Genomic DNA, 20,864 nt, shown 5'->3' on the forward strand with positions numbered 1-20,864 from the left:
GTACTGGCAGCCATCAGCCTGGCTTGTGGCTGAGCAGAGCTCCCCCATGTGGGAGCGCACTGATCACCAGAGGGCAGCTCCTGCATTGAGCATCTGCCCCCTGGTGGTCAGTGTGTGCCATAGTGACCAGTCATTCCCAGTTGTTCTGCTGTTAGGGTCAGTTTGCATATTACCCTTTTACTATATAGGATAGAGGCCTGGTGCACAGGTGGGGGCTGGCTGGTTTGCCTTGAAGGGTGTCCCGGATCAGGGTGGGGGTTCCGCTTGGGTGCCTGGCCAGCCTGGGTGAGGGTTTGATGGCTGTTTGCAGCTGGTCACACCCCCTTCAGGGTGGGGGTCCTCACTGGGGTGCCTGGCCAGTCTGGGTGAGGGGCTGAGGGCTGTTTTCAGGCTGGCCGGTGACAGAAGCTCCCAGCCTCTCTTTTTTTTTTCTTTCTTTTTTATTCTGGGATTTATTTACCTTCTATAATTGAAACTTTATTGCCATCACTGGAGCTGAGAGCTGGCTCCTGCTTGCTCTAGCTCTGAGGACACGGCCTGCTGAAAGCAGGTATCTGGGGTTTGTTTAGCTTCTATAATTGAAACTTTGTTGCTTTCAGAGCTCAGAGCCAGGCCGCAGCAGGCGGGGAGCCTTGGCTTCCTCCATCACTGGAGCAAGCAAGCCTCCTGCTCGCTTCAGCTGTGTGGCTGCTGGCCGCCATCTTGGTTGGGTTAATTTGCATATCATGCTGATTAGCTAATGGAAGACGTAGCAAAGGTACAGTCAATTACCATGTTTGTCTATTATTAGATAGGATGGGTAGAGGCCACGAATGCTGTTTAACATCCTCCAATGCACAGGCAGCCCCCACAACAGAGACTTTTCCAGCCCAATTGTCGATAATGCTAAGACTAAGAAATGCTGCTGTAGACTTACGCTCTCTGTGTCTCCTTAGCTCTTAGTAAAAGCCCATGGCCCATGATAAAGACTCCGTAGGTACAGAATGGTTGGATGGGTAAAAGACAAGAGATATCTCTCCTTGCCAGGCTCTTTGAAAAGTCAGTTTCTACCTTTAGGGAGAGCTATGTCACCTGAAGGTTTCTATAACCAAGATGGCTACAGAAATAAGGGTTATACCACTCTTTCTGCTTAAAATCTCCAATGGCTCCCCAGTGCCTTAGGGTAAAGTCCAAAAGACATAGCAATTCAGACAGTGAACATTTACCGACCCATAAGGACCTCAAAAGACCCAAATTGGGGCTTCTGGCCTACATCAGAGTTGGGTGTCTGATGAAGTGTGTCCTTGCACTTCTGGACTCTCCAGTTCCCTCGGCATGCTTCTTCTCTCGACCACAAAGACCAGAGTTAAACTGAAGGCAGGTCATTTGAGGATCCCCCACCCTCACCCCCAGTTTCTGAAGTGAGGGCTCTTGACCACAGAATATGTGCGTATGTGTCGAATTGAATTTGATTTGGGGAAAGCTTGGCCTGGCGGAGCAGCTTGAACCTTGGGTGAGAGGTACTTGGTTCCTCTCCTGGTTACCGCCCAAAGGCCCCACCTGTGAGGGACCTGGATGGGACCAGCAGCCTCAGGGCAAGGATGTCTGATGGTACCTGAGCAGGTGCTGGCACTGGGGAAGGCATATCTAAGAACACCTGTGTGAGGGTCCCTGGCCTGTGTTTCAGGCTCTGGACACCTGTTTCAGAGTATGTGCTCGATCTGTATTGAGGGAATCTGGTTTGTGTTTTGGGAGAGGATCTAAAAGTTGCTATGTGGGGTCTCAGAGGTTTCTGGGTGCCAGAAAGCCTGTTTGGGGGTATCTGATGGCTCCTGGATGAAGGTGTGTGGTACTTTGGGGATATTTGGCACGTTTTTCAGATTCTGAATGCTAGTATTGGGGCTCTAACAGACCTAGGTGGGTTGTCTGAGCAGTTGTCTGGCCTGAAAGTATCTGATGGCCCCTGCCTGGGTGTCTGCCTGGCATGTTTGGGATCGCTGGGCGACCTATGGTAAGGTGTCTGGGACCACCTGACTTTCAGGCACTTCTGTCTGTAGTCTACACCGACCCTTCTTCATAGGTGACAGATCTATTCGCTCCGTTTCTTGTACCCTCCCTTCTTCTTGCCTTCAGACTCGCCCTCAACCCGCCAACGTCCCCAGGCGCCCGCTGACCTCCCAGCACCCGATCCACCCCCCATCGCCCGCCAGCCCTACTGTCCTCGCACCCAGAACCCGCCCAGCTAATTGCCGGGCTGCGGTGGACCCCGCCCCGCTGACCCGCCCCCGAGGACCGCCCTCCGCAGCAGACCCCGCCCCACGAACAGGCGGCTGGCCAATCCCGGCGTTCCAGGCTCAGCCGCGAGCCCCGCCCCCCAAGGCCACACCCTCTGCCTGCCCCGGGGCGGGGCCGCGCCTGCGCGACTCCGCCGCGCGGCTTTCCGCTTCCGGCTCCGCGCAGCGAGCGGCTGTGGCGGCACCGAGGGTGGGCGGCGGCGGCGCCGGGAGGCTGGCTGTGCAGCGGCCCGCGAGCGGCTTGAGAGGGGCCGCGCCGAGGTGAGGGCGGCTGGACGGGCGCTCCGGGGGGAGGCCTCGGCCCCGCGGGCGCCGTCGGGCACTGGGGCGGCCGCCTCCGAGCTGGCGGCGAATGCAGAGGTGGCGGCGATGCCCGCCGGTGCCCTCCGAGCCCCGGCCCTTGGACGGTGCCCCGGCCCTTGGACGGTGCCCCGTCCTCTCGATCGGGAGGGGAAGGTCATCGCTCCAGGGCCAGGGGCACCTGGGGCAGGACCAGGGAAGCGATACGAACCGTCACCGTAGCCAGCACCGGGGCTGGAGTCCTCCGCGGAGAGCTCACCTCCCGGAGCAGAGGTCCTCTGCCGCGCGCGTGGGGGCAACCAGCCCCGAAAGGGCATGGGCTGTGGGCGCACGCACCCCTCGCTCCTCCCCCGGCGTCTGGCGGGAGCATGGAGACGGTGGATGCCGTTCTCGTTGCGGGCAGCAGGAGAGGCCCTTGGCGTGGGCGCGGTCTGTGGTCGCCGACCTGCTCTTCCCACCTGTCGCTCCGCTGAGACCGAAGCGCTCAGATTCCTGACCCCGAGGGTCGACGTTCTCCTGGAGCGTTACCCACGGAGGGAAGAAAACGGCTCCCCCGGGCCTCGGGGGGGCGGAACCCCAGCCGGCAGGTTAAGGGACCCTCTCTTCTGGTTGCCTAGGGAGCGTTCAGGACAGGGCGACAGCCCCGTGGCCCAGGGCGATTTATGGGGGTGATTTTGCATGTATCCGGGTGAGTGATTAATCCTGGAGCTATACGGGAAGTGTCAAGAGCACAGGCTGGAGTGACAGATCACAACCTGGTTCTGGTCCCAGTGTCTGCCGCAAATTAGCCCTGTAACCTCGCCGAACCCCGGTCTCCCCATCTTTAAGCCGGGAATAAGGACTAGTTGAGGATTTGATGTGATAATATGTGCAAGACGCGTAGCAGAGTGCCTGGCAAATGATGAATGCTCAATAAATGTCTATTTTGTGCACATGCGCATGCCCTGTATCTTTAGGTTGTATTTTTAGGTTGCCCTTCCAGGTAACACACGGTCTGGAAAATGTGAGCATTTCGGTGATTGTTGGGACTGGGTCAGAGTTTACACTTCATCAAGAGTTTACAGTTTCTATCGGTCAGGTCCTCTTGAGAGAGAGAGGGGGAAAAAAGTTGTTTTAAAGCAAATAAGAGCAAGCAGCCAGAAGGCATAATAACTTAGTTCTTGTAAAGCAGTGGTTCTCAACCTGTGGGTCGCAACCCCTTTGGGGGTCGAACGACCCTTTCACAGGGGTCGCCTAACACCATCGGAAAACACATATATAATTACATATTGTTTTTGTGATGAATCACTATGCTTTCATTATGTTCAATTTGTAACAATGAAAATACATCCTGCATATCAGATATTTACATTACGATTCATAACAGTAGCAACATTACAGTTATGAAGTAGCAATGAAAATAATTTTATGGTTGGGGGTCACCACAACATGAGGAACTGTATTAAAGGGTCGCGGCATTAGGAAGGTTGAGAACCACTGTTGTAAAGGTACTTTGTTTTCCTTTCAATTAGCTTTTCACTTTTAAATGCCATATGTTAAAGGCAGAGCGGTTCTGTGATTCCTTTCTCTTTTCTTAAGCTGATTTGAGAATGCCCCACTTTGAAAGTTGCCTGTGCCTACACTGCTTCTGGCAGAGCCGGATGTAATTTTTATTCTCGTCACACAGTAGCAATTTCCATTTTCCTTGTCCCCAGCCGCCGGGACCAGGGCTGTGGTCAGCAGCCGTGCCTCCCTGGGTGTTTACCTTGCACATGTTCAGCATATTTCTGATCCTTAAGTCAGAGTCTCCTTCATTCTTCCTCACTCCTCCCCGGGCCTATTTCCATTTCTTCAAGTTCCAGCTGACTTTTCGAACATTTTCATCACAGCTTTTCAAAAATAACTTAAAGCCCGGAGAGCTTAGTAAGTTCAAGCAATTGTGGTTTCTTTGTTGTTAGTTACACTTTACTTTCCCCCTGAAAGTCATAGAGCTGCCGTTTTCAAAACCCTCTCCAGGTGCAAAATAATTGCCGTCACAGCTCCAGTGCTGCCTGTGGGGCCTCTTTGGAGGAGGGAAGTGGGTGATGGGGGAGGTTCACACTGAGGAAAACAGTGTCCTCCCGAGAGCTCCGTGTCAGGACCCCTGCAGCTCTGCTCATTCTTGTTAAAATTGCTTTGGGTGTAAACTAAACGCAACTTGCTTGCTTCTCTGCTTTTGTTCTTAGATAGGTTCCTAGTTTCCACTGAGAATAAAGTTGCAGTTGGTTATGTTCAAAGTAGCAAATACCTTCACTGATTTACATCATCTTTTGAAAAAAAATATTCTAAAGGTTTACGTGCACATTTAACACATTGTGGGGAGGTTCTGTGTTAAAATCATGTCGCTCTTTTTCAGCGTAACAGTTTTACTGAGTCACACACCATGTAATCCATCCTTCTAAAATGTGCCCCTCAGTGGTTTTTAGTACAGAACAGAGTTGTACAACTGTTAGCACTAACTCCAGAGCATTTTATCAGCTGGTCATTCTTAGGGGTGGGTATCAGAGGAGGAAAGGTAGAGCAGAGATGTGGTGGGCAGCTGCCTCTCCACTGCAGCGTGCGGTGGAGGGCTGGAATCAGGCAGGACGCTGCACCCAAGGACAGTTATGTGCTGTGTGTGGATAACTGATTTGCTGAGGTTATTTTGCAAAGTGAAAATGAATTTAGAAAGAAGAATAAACCCACGGTGCAGGTCCGTGTGCTCTCTGCTAAGTGAAGTGGACAGTGACTGACCAGACACAAGTAGCGCAAAAGACTCAGCGTTGTTGGGCGTCCCGAGCAGTAAGGCGTCAGCTCTGTGGCTTTCAGAATTCCAGGATGTGATCAATGGCAGGTTCTTGTGACCCTTTGCAGTGTCCATTTGGGGGCTCCTAATCCAAGACTATAGCGAGAGACGGGAAGATGGAAGCAGTGAGGCCCTCAACACGATTGGTGGGACTGTAGAGTGGGACGGCCACTTTGGAAAACAATCTGACTGCTCCTCAAAAGGTTCAACACAGAATTACCATAAGGTCCATCAATTCCACTCCTAGGTACGTGCCTAAGAGAAATGGAAACCTAAGTCCTCCGCACAAAAACCGGCCCACAAATGTCCGGAGGAGCATTGTTCCCAGTAGACAAAAGGTGGAAACAACCCAAATGTCCATCAGCTGATGAGTGGAAATAAGATGCGGTCTGTCCATGCAGTGGAATATTGTTCACCCACAAAAAGGAATGAAGTTCCGATATACGCTGTAACATGGGTGAGCCTTGGAAACATTATGCTAAGTGAAAGAAGCCAGACACAAAAGGCCACATATTGTCTGATTCCAATTATGAGAAATATCTAGAAGAGGCAAATCCATAGAGACAAAAAGTAGCTTAGTGGTTGCATGGGACTGGAGGGAGAGGTAGGTGGGGAGTGACAACTAAGAGGTACAGGGTGTCTTTTGGGGATGTTAAAAAAATGTTCTAAAATTGATTGTATGGATGTACAATCTGCATGTGCTAAAAGCCGTTGACTGCACTTTAAAAATGTGGATTACGTGGTATGTGGGTTCATCTCACTGTCAGATAAGAGGGGGCAGGAGAGCTAGAGCTCAGTGGAAGTGGCTATGGGCACAGGCAGAATTGTAAGAAATGGTTTGAGACGGGGAAACTAGAGGCCGAGAGGCAAAGATCAGACAGCTCTGAAGAAAAGGGGACAGCTTGCCAACATCATGATTTGTAGCTGGATTATTGATATGAATAGATTCTCATTTTCCTAAAGTCAAGTATAGGCTCCCTGCCATGTAGCAGATGGTTACAAAGTCCTCTGTGCCGTCCATTGTAACAGGGCTTGAGACAGAGATGTGGGGTCAGAACTTCATCCTGGACATAGCCCGGCGTGGGCAGGAAAGCCCTCTGTGCTGGGGAGTGACGGTCCGCCATGCTCAGCAGCTACCGGCACCGTGCGCACAGCATGTGTGAAGGCTGAGTCGGACAGCATGCTGTTGGTTGGGTAGAGCTGACACGAGCATTTTGCAGACTGGTATGTTACTACAGGCGACTTTCTGGCTGTTCCATCAGTGGGCTTGGCAAGGGCGGAGGCTGGAGGCGGAGCAGTATTGGGAGGTGACTTGGATCTGGGCAGTGTGGAAAGAGGCCAGTCTGTTGGGAGATAGATGTGTGGGGCTTAGTTGACAGTGTGAGGAGGTGTTTGACAGAGGCGACCGGGTAGGTGATGGGCCCTGAGTCCTCAGCTAGTTGAACTCTTTCTTGTACTGCGTGGGCCCCCATTAGTAGATGACAGTTCACACTTCTCACATTTATCTTGCAGTCGAGAAGGGGAAACTGTTCCCTGCCCTCAGATCTGGGGTCTCTTTTCCACTACCCCCACCTCTTCCCAAGGTCTTTCTGGGTTCAAGCACAGGGAAGAGTAGCCCTTCATAGCCCTTCATAGGCCTTCAAGGCCTCTAGGGGGGTAGCGCTTTGGGTGCAGTAGGGGCAGGGCAGAAAGCTATGTACAAGGTTTAAAAAGCAGCCACTACCTTTTAGAGCAAGCCTGTCAAACTCAAAGGCTCACACGGGCCAAATAAACAGGGTGTAAGTGTATGTGGGCCGCAAAAAAACAAAAGCTTCAATTTTCATAAAAACGTAGGTTTATTTCCATTGAGACATGCTGAATACAAAGAACTGAAATAAATGAGTCATTGTTAACATAAAATAATAGAACATTTTAATAAAAATTCATATTTTTTCTTGAACATTAACTTACCAGACACTGAATAACTGCACAAATTAATAAGTGTAACACAAATAAACCTATTTTTCTTGTTCTCTGAAAGTGAAATATTTCCTGTTGCACACACCTAACAAGTCAGTTCAAGATTAATGACATGGCAATCAGCTGCTAAAATATTCGCTGCTAGTATTAGTGGAGAGAAATGGTGCGCCTGCGCGTAAGGCGCGTAAGGGAAATGAATGCAACACGATTATAGTCATCAGTCATTAGTGAACGTTGTAGTTTGTTAATAATTATGTATAACAGGATATTGTAAAAATTAAGTTATGAAACTTTTATTAAAATGTTTCTTACATACCGTTATATTGGCTGGGCCACAAAAATATTCGTTGTGGGCCGTATGTTTGACATGTTTGTTCTAGAGGTTGGTGGTCGAGGGAAGAAGGAGTGTGGCAGTATTGAATACTTATTCAGTATAAGAATACTTATTCTGCCAGCTAAGTATTGCAGAATCCACCAGAAATGAAAATGGAGTCAGTCTGACAGTGGAGCAGTGATCTGGTTAATGCGTTTTTAACGGAGGCCACAGTTTCAGGAGTCTGCCTCCTGGGAGCCAGCGCTGTCCGTGCCCTTGCAGTTGTGGGCTTTTTTGTTCATTCCCAGCAGTTACCAGCCACCCAAGTCCCTGCACAGCACACTGTGCATGGGGAGTCGTGGTTTTGCAGACTCGAGGGACATCTGCCTCTGTCCTCTGTCCCGTAATTTATGTTTGGCCTCTCCCACCACATTGATTTGGTGAAACGTCATAACCAGTGGGTTGGCAGAATAACAGCTCCCCAGAGACCTACCTCCTAACCACTGAGAACTTGGAATGTGTGACCTTACAGGGCAGAAGGGACTTTTGGTTTCTGATTAAGTTAAGCATCTGGCGATGGGAGACTCTCCTGGATTATCCAGGTGGACCCAGTGTCATCACAAGGGATCCTTATGAGAGGGAGAGGAGGGTCCAGGTCTGAGGAGGAGATGTGAGGATGGAAGCAGAGTCAAAGAGAGAAGATGCTCCACTGTTGGCTTTGAAGGTGAAGGAAGGGTTCATGGCTGCTTCTACACACACGTGCGCGTACACACATACACACACACACACACACACACACACACACACACACACAAACCCATGAGCCTGTGAACAGAGAGCTCAGGTCACTGGAGATGCTACTTACACTCTCTAATCTCAGCTTCCTGTCTGTAACATTAGAAGCATGACAGCGGATGGTTATTGCTTGTGGAGTACTCAGTAATGTTTGGGTGTGTTCGTTTGTTCATTCACCAGATAATTACCAGGCTTCTACTGTGTGTCAGGTACAAGGGTTACAACAGTAAACAAACGTAGCTTTTTCTTCCTATTTGAAAAATATAACTTTATTCATGAAGTACAAACTAAATTAAAATAATTTATTTTAAAAATGAAGTGCAGCCCTAGCTGGTTTGGCTCGGTGGATAGAGCGTCGGCCTGCCTACTGAAGAGTCCCGGGTTTGATTCCAGCCAAGGGCACATGCCTGGGTTGTGGGCTCGATCCCCAGTGGTGGGTGTGCAGTAGGCAGCCGATCAATGATTCTCTCTCATCATTGATGTTTCTATCTCTTGCTTCCTCTCCCTTCCTCTCTGAAATCAATAAATATATACATATATATATATATATATTTTAAAATGAAGTGCAACCTGAAATTTGAGGAATAATCATATGTTACATCTTGTAAATTACTGCTTTTAAGTTGTCATTAGCCCCACCTGACCTGTTATCAGGAAGCTAAAACTTTTCTTTTAGTGTTTCTCCCTCTTCTAGAATGTTCTAAAAGCTCCTCAGGGGAAAGCCCTCCAGCTTGCCCTCTGGCTGAGGAGAGCCCTGCTGTCCATAGGGTTAGCCATTCTGCTTTTTAAAATTGGGATATTGTAATTCACATACTGCAATATTCACCCTTTTAAAGTGTATAATTCAGTGTGTGTGTTTTTTCATTCTTATCACCCCAAAAGGAAGTCCTGTACACATTAGTAGTCACTTCCCTGTCCCCAAGCCTCTGGCAACCATGAGTCTACTTCCTATCTCTATAGATTTGCCTAATCCCAACAAATTCCTATAAATGGAATTCTACAGTGTGTGGCTTTTTGCATGTGGCTTCTTTTACTGTTTTCAGGGTTCATCCACATGGTAGCCTGAAACTAGCTATTTTTTTAAAATATATTTTTATTGATTTCAGAGAGCAAGGGAGAGGGAGCGAGAGATAGAAACATCAATAATGGGAGAGAATTATTGATCGGCTGCCTCCTGCACACCCCCTACTGGGGATCAAGCCTGCATCCCGGGCATGTGCCCTGCCTTGGAATTAAACCATGACCTCATGGTACATGGGTTGGTGCTCAACCATTGAACCACAACAGTGGAGCAATCTAACGATTTTTTTAAATCCATAACAACATGACATGGGACATGTCAGGGTGGGCCCAGTCAGCCCCAGGGGCAGTGTCGTTCCATCAGTTGACCTGACCCAGTGTCCTCTAATGGGTGTTGATTAGTTTCCTATGCTGACTCCTTGGTTGAGGGGCGTCATGGCCACTGCCTCTGCCTCTGGGTCCTACCTATGCTGTCCCATGAACACTTAGTGAATTGGACAACTGATCACCAGTCAAGGGAAGCAGAAACACAGTTAAGGTGAAATGTAAAGGCCTTCTAAATGGGAAAACTAACCAATCACCGAGGAGCTTGGTCCCCGGAGATTTTAAAAACTAGGGTTGTTTCCCAATAGTCAGAATGTTCACCTTATAGATGGGCCCAAAGATGGGGGCTTCTGGGACTCTATGTAGCACAGTCCTTAGATGGGTGTATTTCGTTGACTGTGATCATAATGAAAACTAATTCTTTACCCAGTGACCCTGCACACATGAGGGCATCCAAAGTTTTACCAAAGAATACTCATTTTCATTACTCATGATAGACACTGGTATTTTCTGTTATATTTTATTTTGTGAGAAACTTTTTCCAACTCACTAATGGATCACAGTTTACAATGTCAAAATGCAGCCTCGGAATCCCAGCACACTATACAGTAGGAAATGTTTAGAAAAAAGTAAGTGCTGGCACTGCCATTAATAGCTTTGTCTGTGTTTCCTAGGGCTGCTGTAATAAATTGCTACCCCCTGGGTAGCTTTCAATCAGAGAAACATATTCTCCCGGGAGTCTGGCATCAAGGTGTCTGCAGGGCCACATTCCCTCAGGAGGCTCTGGGGAAGATCCTCCCTTACCTCTTCCGGCTTCTAGAAGGTGGCCCTAGACGTTGTTCCTTTGGCTTGTGGCTTCCTCTGTAGTCTCTGCCTCTGTATGCATTTGGCTTTCTCTTCTGTGTGTTTGTGTCTGTCTGTGTCCAAAACTCTCTCTCTTTTCTCTTACAGACGCACCAGTCATTGGATCTAGGGCCCACCCTAAATCCAGGGTGATTTCATCTCGAAATCCTCATACTTCTGCAGAGACCCTAATTCCAAATAAGGCCACATTCTGAGGTTCTGAAATTTGGGGGGAACCCTATTCAACCCACCAGGAATCTTCTATATCTTCAGGAATCTTCTGTCTTGTTACTCATAAATAGAACAAGTTTACAAGTAACTGGTCCTCATTTCTTAGGTTATTTTTTAAAATATATTCTTACTGATTTCAGAGAGAGAGATAGAAACATCAGTGATGAGAGAGACTCATTGAACGGCTGCCTCCTGCAAGCCCCCCACTGGGGATTGAGCCCACAACCCAAGCATGTGCCCTTGATCGGAATTGAATGTGGGACCTTTCAGTCCAAGGGCCGATGCTCTATCCACTGAGCCAAAACCAGCTAGGGCTCTTAGGTTCTTTTCAACATGTAGTTCTTTTCACATATTTTAAAGTTAAAATTAAGTGTTCAACTTGGACTTACTCTTGGGAACCCAGTAAGTCAAGAGAGGAAAGGGGAGAAGATCTTAAGAAGAACTAGCTTCTTGTTTGAAAAGCTTCTAAACCTGATGTGTCGCTAGGCGATGTCGTGTGCGAACATCACAGAGGGCACTTACACAAACCTAGGTGTGCAGCCCACCACAGGCCTAGACTGGCACAGCCTGCTGCTCCTAGGCTCCAGCCTACTGTATGTTACTGTACTAAATACTGTAGGCCCGTGGTCGGCCAACCGCGGCTCGCGAGCCACATGCGGCTCTTTGGCCCCTTGAGTGTGGCTCATCCACAAAATACCACTTGTGGGCGCGCACGTACAGTGCAATTGAAACTTCATGGCCCGTGTGCCGAAGTCGGTATTTTGTGGAAGAGCCACAGTCAAGGGGCCAAAGAGCTGCATGTGGCTCGCGAGCCGCGGTTTGCCGAGCCGCAGTTTGCCAACCCTGGTGTAGGCAGTTGCAACATCGTGGTAAGTATTTGTGTATTTAAACAGACCTAAGCATAGGTAAGGGAAAGTAAAAATACAGTATAAAAGATAAAAAAAATGGGCCCAACCAGCATGGCTCAGTGGTTGAGCATCGATCTATGAACCAGGAGATTGGTTTGATTCCAACTCGGGAAATATGCCTGGATTTCGGGCTTGATCCCCAGTGTGAGGCATGCAGGAGGCAGCTGATCAATATTTCTCTCATCATTGATGTTTCTATCTCACTCCCTCCCTTCTTCTCTGAAATCAATAAAAATAAATTAAATAAATAAATAAATAAATAAATAAATAAATAAATGATAAAAAATGGTGCACCTGTAAAGGGCACTTACCACAAATGGAGCTTGCAGGCCTGGAAGTGGTTCTGAGTGAATCGGTGAGTGAGGGCGAGTGAGTGTGAAGGCCGAGGACACTACTGCACACTACTGTGGACTATAAAAACTACGCTTAGGCTACACTACGTTTGTATTAATCCTCACCCGAGGATATTTTTCCATTGATTTTTAGAGAGAGGGAAAGACAGAGAGAAACATCAGTGTGAGAGAAACACGTCAACTGGTTGCCTCCTGCATGCACCCCAACCAGGGCTTGGGCCGGGGAGGAGCCTGCAACCAGGGCACGTGCCCTTAACCGGAATTGAACACCAGACCCTTCGGTCTGCAGGCCAACGCTTTATCCACTGAGCCAAACTGGCTAGGGCAGGCTACCTTACGTTTATAAAACAACCTGAGATTAAATCAAGCACAAAAGAAAATGATACCATCAAGAGACAAGTATTATGTCCTGTACGTAATTGCATGTGCTGTACTTTATACAACAAGCAGCTCAGTAGGTTTGTTTACACCAGCATCACCACAAACTTGTAATGCATTGCACTATGACATTATGATGGCTACAGTGTCACTAGGTGATAGGAATTTTTCAACTCTGTTATATACGAGCCCATGGTCATGTATTTGGTCTGTCATTAACCATTATATGGTATGTGACTGTATAAAAAGATGCCTGTCAAATGTTTGCCTGTACTCTACATTTTAGAATATATTCCTTCTCCGTGCATTAAAACACCACTTTCACCAAATACAAAAGTTTTGTAGACTTTAAGGGGGGAGGGAGGGAGTGTTCCGTCTGTCTAGCCCTGCACATGACATTGTTTTCTTCCTGACCTTGAGATGTGAGTTGTAAAATAAATTCAAGTTCACACCTTTGCAGTTCTAAAAAGAATACTAATGAAGGTCTTTGCAACGTTCTGGAATTTTCCTAATGTAGGAGCTGGTTGCTGGTCTCCTTTAATAGTTATAGCCAGCATCCTTAGGATTGTCGGGATTTAGAGATGCGCAGAAACCACCTCGCACCTGTTTGCTACCAGCGTGCAGTATTTGGGCCTCTGGAATCCAGTAATGACTTCACAGGGTCAGTCACCACTTTACTCCATTCTCTTCTGCATGCCAGGGATTAAACGGGGGAGCTTCCCATGAGCCCAGCAGGCTGCATTTTGATTGTTGGGAATGTTCCTCCTTCCAGAACAATCCAATTAGATACAGTTATGAGGGATCCGCAGACTTTTTCTGTAAAAAGCCAGTAGTAAATATGTGAGACTTTGCAGACCACACAAAAACAAGTGGGTGTGGCTATGTTCCCATAAAACTTTATTTGCAAAACAGGTGGCTTGCCGAGAGCCCAGTTGCCAGCCCCTATAACAGTGGTTCTCAACCTTGGCTGCACATTAGAATCACCTGGGAATCTTTTTAAAATCCTGGTTTCTGGGCCTCATCCTCCGGAAATTCCGTTTCTTTGTTATGGGGTGGGGCCACAGCATTAGTAACAAAGAAACAATTTCCGGAGGGTGAGGCCCAGAAATCAGGATTTTAAAAAGATTCCCAGGTGATTCTAATGTGCAGCCAAGGTTGAGAACCACTGCCCTATAACAACCCATGATTGTTACCGTTCTGTTTCTAGGGCCATGACTCTGACCTTGTAAAGCTGGTGAGAAACAGGTGAAGGGCACAGGTGTGAGTTAGCACTTAGAGCTCCCTGTGGAGGATCTTTTCTAAGCCCCAAGGACACTGGTACAATTTCAGTTGTCTTTTTACAGAAATGCATTGCCCTTGAATAATTTCCCAGGCCATTGAAAGCAAACAGGTTTTTTCTGGCATTGTTGTGCATATTTGTCTTTCCTGCCTTCCGCCTTTAACTGAATGCTTTTTATCTGCTGAAAGACAAACCCATGGGCCTCTGTCAAGTGTTTGATTTCCTCTGCCCTTCTTACAGCCACCTCTGCTAACATTTGCTCTTTATTTCTCCCATCAGAGGTTTTTAAAAAAGGTAATAAGGCCAGTTGGGGAAGATTTCAGATGTATAGTAGCTGAGTTAGTCTGTTCAGAATCATTTCTTTTCGTTAAAGTGTTTTTCAGCCACGTCATTTTGGTTTGTGTATAGTCAGTTGAATTAACATAATTATGTTTTAAATGCCTGAAAGGAAAGTCAGCCGCCCTTCCTAGCAAGGCTGCAGGGGGGAGCGAGGAATGCCTTGCTGGGTCCCAGCAGTTCGGCATCTGGCCTTGGACCCAGAGTCACGAGAAACACTCACAGGCAAGTGCTTTTTCTGGGTCTGAACTGCCCGTGTATGATGTTGAAGGTGCCTCCTTTCTGACACCAGGAAATAGTGTGAAATCGAGCAAGGGGCCCGCAGGTGAGCTCAGGGACAAGCCTGAACAGTGCAGGGCGTCTGTTCTTCTGCACGTTCCTTGTCAGGTATGTTAATAAGGAAAAGTCTCAATCCACCATGGTTGAGGAGTAGACATTCTGAAGTTCAAGTCTCCTGCAGCATTGCTTGTACCTCCCCCCCCCCCCCCCATTTTTAAGTGTAGTTCAGTGGCATTAAGTACATTCACATTGCTGTACATCCATCCCCACCATCCATCTCTGGAACTTTCTCATCTTCCCCACCTGAAACTCTGTCCCCTGCAAATACTGACTCCCCCAATCCCCAGCCCCTGGCACCCATCCACTTTTTGTCTCTATGAATTTGACTCCTTTAGGGACCTCCTATGAGTGGAATCTCACAACATCTGTTCCTTTGTGACTGGCTTATTTCACTGAGCATAATATTTTCAAGGTTCATCCATGTTGCAGCAGGTGTCAGAATGTCCTTTTTAAGGCTGAATCCTATACACCACATTGTTTATCCATTCGTTCGTCAATAGACACTTGGATTGTTTCCCCTTTTGGGCTATTGTGAATAATGCTTCTGTGAACATGGATGTACCAGTATCTTTGAATCCCTGCTTTCAGTTCTTTTGGGTCTACACTCAAAAGTGGAATTCCTGGGTCGTACGGTAGTTCCATGTTTGACATGTATTTATTTAAATTTAAATCCTCACCCGAGGATATTTTTGATTTTCAGACAGAGTGCAAGCGGGGAAGACAGGGAGGGGGAAAGAGAGAAACATCGCTTGTTTGCCTCCTGCATGCACCCAGACCAGGACTGGGGATCAAACCCACAACTGAGGTACATGCCCTTGACCGAGAATTGAACCCATGACCCTTTGGTCCACAGGCTGATGCTCTAACCACTGAGAAGCCCAGCCAGGGCCCATGTCTGACTTTTTGCAGAATCACCAAACTTTTTCACAACAGCTGCACCATTTTACATGCCTACCAGCAATATATGAGGATTCCAGTTTCTCTACATCTTCATCAACACTTCTCATTTTTTAAAACTATATCACCTGGATACACCAAAGTAGTGGATTTGATCCCTGGTCAGGGCACATATAAAAATCAAACCGTGAATGCATAAATAAGTGGAACAACAAATCGATCTTTCTCTTTCTCCTACCTTCCCTCCCTCCCTCCCTCCTCATTCCCTTCTTCTCCCTCTCTAAAATCAATACATAAAAATTAAAAGAAAAAAATTGTGTCATGCTAGTGGGTGTGAAGTGGCATCTCATTGTGGTTTTGAGCGCATTTCCCTAATGATTTGTAATGTTTAGCACCTTTTTACATGTTTTTGGCCATTTGTATGTCTTTGGAGAAATGTCTGTTCAAGCCCTTTACTCATTTTTGAATTGGATTATTTTTTATCATTGAATTCAAATTGTAAGAGTACTCAGCCCAGCTGTGTGGCTCAGTGCTTGAGCGTTGACCTATGAGCCAGGAGGTCATGGTTTGATTCCCAGTCAGGACACATGCCCAGGTTTTGGGCTCAGTCTCCTGGGGGGGGAGGGGGGGGGCCGGAGGCAGCTGATCAGTGATTCCCTTTCATCATTGATGTTTCTCTCTCCCTCTCCCTTCATCTCTGAAATCAATTTTATATTATCTTATAATATATATAAATATATATATATATTTTAATTATCTATACTAGTTGCATCTAACATGATAGGGTCTTGAAAGAACTTAAAAACAAGTCTCAGATACCTACAACCTTTGACTCTCGAGGCACACCACCAGAAAGCTGGCATCGGTGTGTGGTCCCAGGCCTAGGAAGGAGGCAGAATTGGGTGCAGTCTCCCAACTAGAGACCGCCCACTTGTTGTCATCCTCCTGTCACCCTGAAGAATGAAGTTATTAAAGAGGCAGCTGCGTTCATGAGCTTTAAAACCAGCATGAATCACGAGGAAGAAATCATGTCACATCACCCTCATTTCCTCTACTGGCAGGCGGTAAACTTCTACTCCCGTAGATCAGGGAAACAGGTGGAACATGTGGAATGGGAAGCACCAAATTGTCCCCCACAATGTTCTCGGGGCAGGAGGAGAAGCCCACAGAAATATTAAGGTAATTCTGAGCTAATCATTCTTCAGTCAGGCTCACCACTTAGTTGGATGAAAGTTCCCACAGGGCGTTAATTCGGGTACTAGCGTCAGGTTAGAGGTAGACCTCCCAGGGTTCCATCCTCTGCTCGTCCTCACTGGCTGTTGGCAGTGTAACTTCGACAGAGATGCAGGAAGTGTCTCAAAGCTGCTGGCAACGGAGGGGTGGCCTTCTTCTCAGTGTCACAGAATGAGGACCCAGAAGCCTCAGGGACTGAGCATATTGGCTTCAGCCAGCAAGGTGGACTGAGTGTGGTGGGTGTTTCCATTCCCTGCCTGGGTCTGAGGCAGCGTTTCCCAGCCTTGGCCTGTGGACATTTGGGACCAGGCAGTTCTCTGGTGGGGCCATCCTGTGGCTGAGTAGCATGCTCCGTGGAGACCTATTCGATACCAGCAGCATTCCCCCAATAGCAACTATCAAAAATGTTTCCAGGCTTTGCCACATGTCCCTTGGGGAACAGAATCACCCCCAGTTGAGAATGACAGGTCTAAAAAAGCAGCTATGTAAGTGTGAGATAATGAAATAGGACCAAGTGACAGCCTATGAGAAAGCAACTTAGAGATTTCAGTTGATAATAATAACAACAATAATAATAGTTTGAGCCAGTGGTTGTGATACAGCAGTCCTCCCCAACTCCTCCCCTCGCCCCCGCAAAACATAAAAATTAAAAAGGATGCGGTTAGGCTGTTCTGGTACCAAGACCACTTGCAACAAGCAGGGACCCTAAGAACACTTTATTCCATGCCTTATCCCATTCAGTCAGTCCCCAGGCAGCTCTGCACCAGTCTCTCTACCCCTAGAATCTCAGCTTCTCCTTGGCTCAGACCTCCTATGCCCAAATGGCATCCCTCGTCTCACCCTCTCCTGCACGCCGCACTCCCATGTCAGCTGCCACCTGCCATGGCCTGGAGTCCTCATGGGCCGCTTAGGTGACTTAGATCTGAAATGGGACTCGCCACCTCTCCATCTCCCAGTCTGAGTCTGCCCTTCCCAGGTCACCCGTGTCGGTCCTGTCTCCCTACATCTACCTGCAGCCCCTTCCAGTCTACTCCCCACGCTGCAGCCACTGTTTCCAGAGGCAAATCTGATCTAATACCTGCGCATAAACCTTTCTGTAGCTTCATTTCATTGGTAAACTATAAACTCCAAGTTTGAGTCACGGGACAAGCCCATGCCCAGCGGAGCTGGAGAGGGGCGGGGGCGCGGCGTCTCCCTCCTTGCTTCAGATCCAACTGTAAGCGAGGGTCCCTCCTGCGGTGTACTTGGGGCCGCACTTTTCACGTGTTGTGCTTTTTGTTGATTTCATTGTAAATGGCCCAAGCACAGTGCCGAAGCTCTATTCTGGAGCACTGGAAGGCTGAGGGGCGCCTTGCAGAGAAAACTTGTGTCGGACAAACTTCAGTCATGTCTCAGTTACCCTGCTGTCGGCCATCAGTTCAGTGTTAATGAATCGACAGTAGATATTAAATGAGGCATCTTTAACCAAAACACGCGCAACACCGTGATGTGTTGGTGGTTGACCAAAACATGACCTTGCATTCCCTCGAGGAGCAGTGGCTCGGTATTCGCCAGTTCAGTGCTCACAGCAACTTTATAGACATAACCACGGAAATAATGAGCACTGACTGTTCGTAGTATCCACGTGGGGGTGGTGCTGGAGGAAGATAAAACCAGAGGGGGGGTGTGTGTTGGGCTCGTGCTCCTGGGGCCTCTGAGGAAGTGGGGGACAGGCTGAAGGAACAGTGACTGCAGAAGCCCTAGAGGGGGGGCTGTGTGTCTGAGGGACATGGATGGCGAGGTGGCTGGAGCCAGGATGGTGAGATGAGGGCAGGGAGATGGCAGGACCGTGGGCCCAGAGGCCAGCTGACTGTCTGTAAGGCCTCATAGCAAATAGGTTAGGCTTCGTGGGCCACGTCCATCTCTGTCACATATTCTTTTTCTTCTTTTCTTTACAGCCTTTTAAACATGTAAAACCTATTCTTGGCTCACAGAGGTGCTGGATTTGGCCCTGGGCCACATTTTGTCGTTCCCTCCTGGAGGCCGTAGTAAAACAGGGCTCCTGAGGGAGATGGGAGCCCTGGCGGACCCTTGATCAGAGGAGGAGTCCACTGGCTTGGTGTTACCGGCATCATTCTGGCAGCTGCTTGGGAGTGAGCAGTAGTACAAATAGGCAACACCAATGCTTACATCGTGACAGACCTATTCCAAAATGTTCTCCATCCATTACAGCCACCTTCTGAAGAGGGTGCTTCTGTTATACCCATTCTATAGATGGGAAAATGGAGGCAGGGAGCAATTAGGTCATTGGTTCAGGATCTCATAGGATGGGATCTGAGTGGGTCTAGCTCCAGCTCCTGTATTCCTAATGCTGCCCTGAACTGCCTTGAACTGTTTGCCAGTAAAGTAAGGACTGAGAGGGATTTAGAAATGTGGAGATGGGGGAGGGGCCATCTGATCCTTGTGGATTCAAGGGAGAAAGAGGGGAAAGAGGAAGTAGAGACAGTGTGGAGAGGGGTAGTTCTTTTGAGTTTCCACAAATACAGATGGTCCCTGACTTACCATGATTTCATTTATGATTTTTCAGCTTTACAGTGGTGCACAAGCAATATGCATACTTCAAGTTTTGAATTTGGATCTGGTGATACATGCATGGTCTGATACACTCTGTGGTGCTGGGCAGCAGCAATGAGAGGCTTTGCCCAGAGGACTGGGCTAAGTTGTGATGTAACTTACAATGAATTTATCAGGCATAACCCCATTGTAAGTCGAGGGGCAACTGTACTTGTTTGGAGGGATCTTTGCTGCAGTAGTGAATGGAGAGATTACACCTTCTGGCACACCTTCCCCTTCACTTCTGCATTGGAGGATGTCTTCTGTTCAACCCACATTTGTCCCCTGCACCCCAGGCACACTTGCAGTCCCTTCACCCGGCTGGGGAGCCCTGTCTGCTTGAAGAGGACGCCTTGTCCCCAGCCTGTCTCAGGAGCATGCCCTTTGGAGGCTGCCTTTAACTGCCTTTGGCATCTCCCTAGTCTTCCTCTTCGATCCACCCCCTCCAGACCCTTTCCCTTGAGATTCATCATTCCACCGCATGGAGCCACTTCAGCTTGCAACCCATCACTTGCACGGCGCCTGCCCGAGGCCGGTGCTTCCACACGCCCTGGACCGCCCGCGCCAGGACAGACGTGTGGGGCGTCGGTGAGCCGTACCGGAGGTCTGGAGCAGGGCCCTTTTCCCTAGCCTCCCTGGTCACAGGCTTTCCATCCCTGAGCCTGCTCCAGTGGCTCTCGCCATTTCAGTGCTGGTTTTTGGTATGTTTTATTTTAATTTTATAAGTTTCTGTTTGCAGCATTATAATTCAACATCTGCCTGCACAACAAAGCAATCACCCAAAAAAGTCTTGTTACCAAAGCCCCTTTACCCCTTTCATCTACCCCAGCCGTGGGCAAACTACGGCCCGTGGGCCGGATCCAGCCCGTTTGAAATGAATAAAACTAAAAAAAAAAAAAAGACCGTACCCTTTTATGTAATGATGTTTACTTTGAATTTATATTAGTTCACACAAACACTCCATCCATGCTTTTGTTCCGGCCCTCCGGTCCAGTTTAAGAACCCATTGTGGTCCTCGAGTCAAAAAGTTTGCCCACCCCTGATCTACCCTCTTCCCACATGCCCCACCACCACCAATCTGTTCACTTTATCTATACATTTGTTTTTTGTTTTGTTTTGTTTTAAACATTTTATTGATTTTTTACAGAGAGGAAGGGAGAGAGATAGAGAGTTAGGAACATCGATGAGAGAGAAACATCGATCAGCTGCCTCCTGCACATCTCCCACTGGGGATGTGCCCGCAACCCAGGTGCATGCCCTTGACCGGAATCGAACCTGGGACCTTTCAGTCCGCAGGCCGACGCTCTATCCACTGAGCCAAACCGGTTTCGACATATACATTTGTTTTTTTCATTTTGTTTGGATGTTCCTTTGTTTGTTTTGTAGATTCCACATATAAGTGAAATCACATGGGGTTTGTCTCTCTGTCTGACTTCTCTCACTTAGCACACCCTCAAGGTCCATCCATGTTGTAAATGGCAGGGTTTCCTTCTCTTGATGGCTGAGTAGTGTTCCATTGTATATGTACCACCTCTTCTTTATCCATTCATTCATCGACGGACACTCAGAGTGTTTTATTTTGGCTACAGTGAACATGGGGTGCATATACCTTTTCAAATTACTGTTTTCATAGTTTTGGGATAAATGCCCAGACAAGAAATACCTGGATCATATGGCAATTCTATTAA

The 20,864-nt window shown here is 48.0% G+C and overlaps 1 protein-coding gene across 3 annotated transcripts in view; it reads left to right on the plus strand.

The window, feature by feature from the left end:
* Positions 1-20,864, plus strand: part of ARHGEF18 (Rho/Rac guanine nucleotide exchange factor 18) — a 104,695-nt gene that overhangs the window by 46,879 nt on the left and 36,952 nt on the right. Inside the window, exon 1 of one of the 3 annotated variants that reach the window (XM_036312370.1) lies at positions 2,411-2,534. The exons of 1 other annotated variant lie outside the window; for it this stretch is intronic. The gene's annotated coding sequence lies outside the window, so the exon portion shown is untranslated. Of the gene's footprint in view, positions 1-2,410; positions 2,535-20,864 lie in introns of those variants that run through there. One more of the 3 variants, XM_036312371.1, reaches the window with a different exon arrangement.

The sequence above is a fragment of the Myotis myotis genome, unplaced genomic scaffold, assembly GCF_014108235.1.
Source record: "Myotis myotis isolate mMyoMyo1 unplaced genomic scaffold, mMyoMyo1.p scaffold_m19_p_6, whole genome shotgun sequence".
Taxonomy (NCBI): Eukaryota; Metazoa; Chordata; class Mammalia; order Chiroptera; family Vespertilionidae; genus Myotis; species Myotis myotis.